Raw genomic sequence first — 8,380 nt, 5'->3', positions numbered from 1 at the left:
GCTGAGGAGTGTCCTCTGTCCCTTGCCATGTTACTTTAATGAGGAAGCAGAACGTTTGTTTGGGACTTCTGAAACTTGCCTTCGTGGCCAAGTTGCCAGCAGTCTTTTACCAAGAGGCCAGTGATCCTTCACAGCGGTCGGGAGCAATAGTGTCCTCATTTGTTTGGTCTCTCTGGAGAGCAGATGCAAGCTTTGCACATGGACGGGATGCCAGTGCTACCATGTTCACCAAAACTAGTGTACTTTTGCAGGGTTTGGTGAGATGAGAGCAACTACTTCTCATTCATCAGCCTGATTTTTGGCCAGGGGAATGAACAGGAGCTGTAAATTCCAGCTCAGTTCCTGAAATTCAGCTCTCTGGAGACGCTTACCCAGACGTAGAAGCAGAGTGAATCCCAGGGTAGAAATTCTCCAGCCTTGTCAGCAGTTACTACAGTCTCTAAACACTGCTTTCAGTGTATGGAGAAACATTCCTCCGATTTATTAATTTCATTGTTATTTACCAAATCCTCGTGGCCATAGATTTCAATGGAGTGCATTGCATAACATCAGATAAGTTTCTGTTATGTTTACTGCTTCTAGAAATTGCTTTCCCAGTAAGAATGAATCCTGCATGAACCCTCAGTCAAAATTATTTTAATTTCTCTCACAGCAATTTGACTGGTTGCGAATTTATTTTGCATTTGCAGAATCACAAAGTGGTGAAGTGGCTTCCTTTGCCAAAGGAAAACAGAGCCCCATCCTGACAGCTCACATAAAAACTGGTGTCACTAGAAGTGTCAAGGCTTGAGTGAGCTGCCCTGCTGTGTCTAGGAACTGAAATCACTCCTGTGTCTGCCTCTGACTAAAGCTGGACCATTGTAAAGGGATTAGCAAGAATTAACTTCTCTCTGTTCAATATTTTATAAGTGATTTGCATCTCTAAGAGGGAGGTATATGGCATGATTTCTAGCTCCTGACTTCATTTCCTTGACTGCAAGTAAATGTAGTTCTTATTTTGTTGTTATCGAACTAGTTTTTGTTGCTTCACAACATGCTACCACTCTATATTATCCAGACAGCAATTTATTTTATTTTACAGCTCTCTCAGCAGTCTGCTTCTAAACAAACTTTTGCCTTTTGATGAGTCCATTACTGCTGGACATTTTTGCAATTTTTTCTCATCCCTCAGATGGAAATAAGATGGACTTCCTGAACAGGATATTAGAATGGATCACCCAGATAAGGTGCTAGCACTGGTCTTCCTCCAGCTGGCTGAATGTAGTGGATTTTGAGGTGAGCAAGCATGCTGTTTGGTTATTACCATTCCTTGGAGACCTGCAGCTCTTGCCTCTGATTTAATAACAGCCAGTAGGGCTGGAAGAGGTCTCAGGAGCATAATACAATTCCCTTCTCCAGCCCTGAGGCAGGAATACCTCCTAAGGAACTGCTGCTGGATGTTGGTCAACCAGCCCTTATAAATCTCTACAAAAGAGATTTCCATGAACTTCCTATGCCAACAATTTTACTTGTAGTGATTAAATAATTACTGCCCTCTCTTTAATTTGAATGAATCAGGCTTTACCTTTCATCCAGTGGTTCTTACTGTGCCTCTATGATATATTTAATAACCATTTATCACTTGGTATCTTCTCCTCCTGAATATATTTATGTATTATAACTGAGTCACTTCTGGGTTACCTAAGTAGATTTTGATAAGCTAAATAGTCTTTTTGCTGACTCTGATCCCACAGATTAGATTTGAAGTATAATAGTATCACTCTAATCATCAGCCCATGAGGAAATAAAAAAAAAGTCTGTTTTCATAGACAGCATCATAGTACATCTAATCCTTTCTATGTCATCAGATATYCTAGGGACAGAACTTTTATCTGGGCTTTTTGTAACTGCCTACAAAAAGACAAAAACAAAGCTCTGCTTCCCGTGGTTTGGCCTGAGGTCTATGGAAGAATTATGTTCAGTTGATCCTGACAACATGTTCCACCCAGCTCAGCTGACGGCAGAAAGACCGTTTTCACTCTTAGATGTACCTGTAAAATAATATGTCATTAAGAATACTTTTTCTCAGTCTGATTCCTGCGTGTGTATATGGCATAGGTCCCTGTTTCACAGTAACATTAGAAAGTTTGCCAGCTCATGGCATTATTTCTGCATCAATACGTAACTTTGATGGCTTCTCAAGGTCTTCCTTCTGAAATGCCTGGAATTTGATTTAGCTACTTAGGCTGTTGCACTGCAGCTCTGGCTGCAAAGGTAAGCTCTTGTTGTGCATGTGTACTCCCCTTGAAATCCGTGTATAATAGATGAATACCTCATGTTTTTCTTAAAAGGAAGAGATGTATGTTTTAAAGAATTTATTTCAGTATTCTTTTACTGATAACATGTATCTGAGTTTGGGAAGGGGAGAATTATTGTTCTTCTGAGTTTACATGTTCATTTTGCATTTTGAAAATCGATCAAATGACTATAAGAAACACAACTCATCTGTGATGTTTCCAACACAGAAATCCACACTGAATATTTATGAAGTGGGGTCCCAAACTAGAAAAGATATTACTTGCTTGGGGTGATACAATTCAATAGGTATAGTTCAACAGTTGTAAATAATTGCTGTTAGTATGAGTACTGCTGTTGGTTGGTGTAATGGCTAAGCATTCGTGCTGCAGTAACACTGAAAAGGGAAGTCTCTGTTTTGAGCCCACTTCAAATAATTGAAATATTTCCTTTCCCTGCAATGGACTTTGCTCTGGAAACGAGTTTCCTCCTCCCAATCATCTAGCTGCTGAGCTCTGCAGGGGATGGGAAGTGGTTTTGTTTTGCACCTATTTTTGTGATGCAGCTTCTGGCAAATGCTTAGCCTTGACTCTCCCCAAATGCAGGTCACACTTGGGACGTGGACAGGAACAAGCAAACTTGTTTCTCCTGGTCACATAACATCTCAGCCTTCAGCTGAGCATTTGTGGAGTGCCTCTTCATTCTGTCTGGTGGTAGTGACAGCATATTATTGAGAAAGGGATGAGTTACAAGAAATGGCACTAGAGGCTGCTAAAATTTGCATGGAAAAGAAAAGAGAGAGACATAATTGGCAATGTTAGAACTGCTGAACACTAAGGGGAATTGTATAGACTGTGTAAAAAGAAATACCCCAGAGTGAATTCCCAGATAAATTCCCAGCTAAGCTCTATGGTTAGAAACATAAGATCTGCAGCAAATGGCCCTGCTGCAGTTTTCTCCCTGCTCCTTCTAATGGTGGGTGTTATTGTAGCCTCAAACACCATGTGCCACTCTTTAGTCTTCCAATTAATGTAAAAGTCTGTTTCATATTCTTGATGGGGCGGATATAACTCCAGCTGAAGGCTGGGAAGGTGCAGGAAATCAATAGGGTTCTGTTTTGCATAAAATTAACGGTGTGGAATTTAAGTGACTGCCTTCTGTACACAACTTAATTATTGGAAGCATGACCCCCTTTGAAACAGAGCCCAGGAAACTCGTTTCTCTGTAAATGAATGAGCATCCTATTACAGTGTAATGCACTGGAAAAGGCTCCAATAAAATCAACTCTCTTACCCTAATTTCTTGTTTCTTATAGTAGTTCCTGTAAGTGAGGAGCAGTGGAAATGCTCTTCCAGTAAACTTTGGATGGAATATTGAATGCAATGCCCTCTTCTTCCCTCCTTTCCTAATCAGTCAAAGGAACTGGTATTTTTGCTTTACTTTGCAGAAAGCCTTTGCTCTTCATAGAAATAGAAAGAAAATAAAGAAATGTACCTGTAGGGTTAGAAAAAAAAGTCGCATACCGTAGTATTATTTCAGTTTACTTCCATTATTCCATTAGAGAAATTAATGTTCCATTTAAAGAAAATTTTCAGATTCAAACAAGGAATCATAATTTAGTTAAAGTAACACAAAGAATGGAACTATTCTTTGTCTGTTTCTTTTAACTTCGCTTTTCAAGGACTCCACGGGGGCTTGCAGGAGCAATAGTCTCCCTTTGCTTTATCTTTTTGTAAAGCCCTATAATTCTTCCTTCCCTACTTTATTTTAAGAATTAATAACTTTGAGTTCTCATTTTTCCATTCTTCTTTTTGCAGACTGCATCTGTCATTACATGCGATCTATGGGTATACATTTGAGTTATCTGTGACATTGACAATTCAGTAAAGAAATTACTCAGGCATTTGATGAGTAATTGCAAAAAAATAAAGCTCCAGTATAGAATATAATTCATCTTGATCATCTTTACTGCACACACGCTTTTAAACATTCCCATTAGTGGTGATGGAGCTGCTACCTCCCTCGAGCTTTTAAGTCCATTAATACAAGCAGAGATGTTGCTAACACCTTTCTATTATACTTTTCTGTCGCAATGTAGGAAGTGAAATAATGCGTATGGAGATTAACTGTTATCCTAGCCTGGAGTTATGGTGACTACGATAGTGTGTAGTGCTCACTTTGGGACCTAAGAGCATACAAATGTTTTAGGTGATGAAACACGTCCACGGGAGAGACTTCATCACACAAAGCCTCTGTGCAAGTGGAAGCTGGAGATGTTGTTCTTATGATCCAGTGACTCACAACGCAGAGAATTGTCTTCTATTAGCGGTATGATTAACGCTCAAAATATTCCGGAGATTTGCAAATGAAGAACACCAAAAACAAATGACTACCCGTTTTAGTTGAATTGTTAAATTCCCTTGGGCTCGCAGAAGCAGAATTAAAAAAATTCTGAAATAAGTTCCTCCTCCATTATTTTTTTCTTTTCTTCTTTTTTTTTTTTTTTTTTCCATTTTCTCCAAATAGAGGAAGCAGAAGCATATGACAACTTTTAGGATGTGTGTTTAGAAAAGATCTTTCAGAGCATTTTAGCTGAAGCCTGGACAGGAATGAATTTTCTCTGAAGGAGTGAAGTTGTGAATTAAGTGAAAGAATATGGATCAATATGAGATGAATTTTTGGTTCAGGCATTTATTTATTTATTTTTCTTTTTTTTTTTTTTTTTTCTGATAGGAATAAATCAGAGTTGCCAGAATGACTGACTGGTACTGAAGAAGAAATAAGCTTAGAATTCAAGGGATTGTCTTTACGTCCCTTCAGTGATTTTACCCTTTTGAAAGAGCTAACCTGCAGTATATGTGGGCTTCAGCTTCTCCTTTGCCAAGTGAATTTGGCCAACAGCAATTTCCAGGGTGTGGTGAGGACATATACACAGTGGCTCTGGTTGTTCAGTTGTACAGGACGTTGGAGGAAAGGGAGGCTACAGATTCCCAGTCATGTCTGTGCTGCATTTCTGCCATCTTCTCCTTAGCACATCATTCATTAACCGTTTTGCACTCTCCTTGTGTCAATGCCCCTCTATTTTATTTCCTCTCTGTGCAACAAGCAGATATTCTCACAAAAAAAGTTTTTTTTTTTTTTTTTTTATACATGAGACTCTAGCTGCCACGCTAATAGAGCTGTTTAAGAAGCGTTACTTGCCTAGGAAAGGTAGGAGTGCTTTCCAGTGAGACTTCAAAGAGCATCACCAACTGTTTGTTTCTCACAACAGGACCCCTTCAACCTCTGAAAGTTTTTACTAAGCATTTGCTGCCTCTGTATTTCCAGATCTCCTACTTAGGGGAAAGTAAGGGAGGGGAATGGTTGCTTTTTAAAACCTTTTAAAGTAAACTTTGCAATTTTCCTGCAAAAGCATCAGTTAGCTACCTCAGCAACAGGAAGACTGTGTGCTTTGTCCTCTCTCCCCCTCCCCAAGGAAGAGAAGGAAAAAGGAAGTTTTAAACCCTGTTTTTTTTTTTTTTTTCTGTAATTTACTGAGCTTGCCAGGATGGCCAGAGGTGCCTCTAAATGCCTGAGACATTTGATTTTCAAAAAACACTATCCAAAACTGGAAAACCAAGGGAAGAATTTCTGACATTAATAGTGAATAGATACAAATAAGACTGTTCTCGTTCTCTCTGTCTCTGTCTCTCTCTCCATATACACACGTACAATAGTGTTAGGGAGGGTTGTAAACCACAAGGCTTTTACACATAGACCTCTCCATAGCTTTGAGGGCTTGGTGGAAACCTCTGGAGGAAGAGCACAGAAAAGCTCATCACTTAGTTATTGCATCTTCCTCTGAGGTAGCTGCTTCTTGCTACTGTTAGAATTGAGATGCTAGATTAGAGCCTAGCACTATGCTGGGATGGTAATTCCTTTACACTTAGGATTCAGAAGTGAAAATGAAATAATCAAAGGTAATATACTGAGAAAATAAGGGATAAAGCTTTGCTGATTTAGTATAATATCACTTAATCTCAGAAAGTAACTCTTTCTTATTGGGAAATATGAACAAACCTGAATTTCCTAGTATATCAGCAATGACTTTTAGTTAGAGCAAACAAACAGGGATCAGGTCCTGGCAAAAAGAAAAGCCTGTTGGCTTGACAGTTTCAAATGGGCCTATATATGAATTTTAGAGATTTGCTTTCTGCATGAGGCTATGACTAGGGAGAGCATTTTAGAATATAAGACGCATCAGAAAAATACTGTTGTTTTGGAGGCATGCAGAACTGCTCCATTTACAAACCTGGTATGATATAGGATGACAATATAATAGGAGCTCTCCTTTGTGTGATTTCATTGTGAGCTCTCAGCCAACATGTTTCATTTCCCAAAGCTCTCGCAAGTGCTGCAAGACCTGCCACAGGAGAACAGGCCAGTTCAGCCTTGCTGCCATCATCCCAGCCTCAGAGGGCACTTAGCAGGCGAYGGAATTTGCCATCCATCTCTCCTCGCCGCCCGAGAGCAGCTTCGCTCAGTTAATTATTTTCGATACTGCTGCCCCAGAGAATGCTTTAACTATGAGGTTTGTTTCCAGTTGCGACAGGAAAGCAAACAATAAAATAAATTAAAGTCAAAAACAGTGAATCTGAAGGAGCTGAGTTTTGAAAATGTTCTTCTGGTTTTGCACCCACGGTTGATAGGGCAATATTTCACAAGGTTGTCTYGGTTTTATAGTTGTGTGTGCCTGGTGGCTGCAGAAAGTCACATTTTCAGTCATGATTCCTTACAATGGCTATGGCACCTCAGGCCCCCTTGGCCCTTTTGGCTCATAGAGAGTATCTTCTACCRGAAATCTGGTAGAATTTGGGCTTCTCTCTGGGCTTCTAGAAAATCTGGCAGAACTGGATGCCTTGTTTTACTCCTTGTGGAGAGCTGGGCAGTCTTCTAGGCCTGACACAGGGGAGCTGAAATAGGAAGCAGTGATCTTGTTTATTTGTTACTTGCACCTGGCCCCAAACCAGGACAGCTACTCMCCTGTATAATGCAGGTGCTTGAACTATCAGACGCTGAAATTAGACCCCAAGTTTGCTTAGGTCTCCAACTGAGAGACACCCTCTTGCTCACAGAAATAGAGTTTAACTCTCCGACTATGTACTAGATCATCCAGGCCTGCAACGTGGGGCTTCTAAAATTGTTTCAGGGTATCAGCAATTGCATGGAAGTAAAGAGGTTCAAGAGGTCCCATGAGAAGGCAGGAGCTACATGCAGAAGGCAAATGTAAGGCCACATGGCTAATCTGCTTGAGCTAATTGATCTCTAAAGACGCATTTCAGCTTGTGGAAGGATTTATGTGAGAGGAAGTGTCACAAAATGTAGCTTAAGATACGGCCTAGAAACAGGGAGAGATGGAAGAGTGGGATGGGAAAGAGGAGGTGGCACATGACACTGATGTTGGTTCAAACTCTCTCTCCGGGAGAGAGGATGTGTGTATGTAATGCAGCAATCCATGTGCATTGCTTATGTGTGTCCATGAATAATGCACTAAAAAGAGGAATCTGTAATAGCCTTCAGAGTTGAGTTTTATTTCCTACATACATGTCCATGTGTTCAATTTTGGTGATTTTGGAGCAGTAAGAATTGCGAAGCAAAACGGCTAATACTTCATGCAAACAACCTCTCAGAGAAGATAGACTTTTAGGATTTGGAAAAATTCTTTCAGTCTTAGGGAAAACATTTTCGCCAAAGAGTTGTAATTATTTTTATCTGAATGAAAATATTACTTGAAATATTTTATGCTAACTCTAGCTTACATATCAGTGCAGCCCTTACATTGTCTGAGGGTGCAGGTGTCAGAAGATGCTTATGTGCTAGTAACTCTATCCTCAAGCTGAAATTTTGCTGTCAAAAGTCCAGAGTACTTTCACCCAAATGTGTGAGAATTCCCTGTGGATGTGATCCTAATTCCCAACTGCCATAGAGCAGTAGAGAGAAATAGCTCTTTTTCAGATGTACTCTGAATCCTTTCTCCCCTAGCCTCAATCATTACTTATTTGAGAGCATGATATTTCACTGTCATCTCAAATAGAGATGATTTAGTCTCTCAGTCTTTAGTCTAAAG

This window comes from Nothoprocta perdicaria, unplaced genomic scaffold (assembly GCF_003342845.1).
Source record: "Nothoprocta perdicaria isolate Ctin4 unplaced genomic scaffold, notPer1 scaffold_5, whole genome shotgun sequence".
NCBI lineage: Eukaryota > Metazoa > Chordata > Aves > Tinamiformes > Tinamidae > Nothoprocta > Nothoprocta perdicaria.
The sequence above is the reverse complement of the archived record's forward strand: the minus strand, read 5'-3'. Positions refer to the sequence as shown.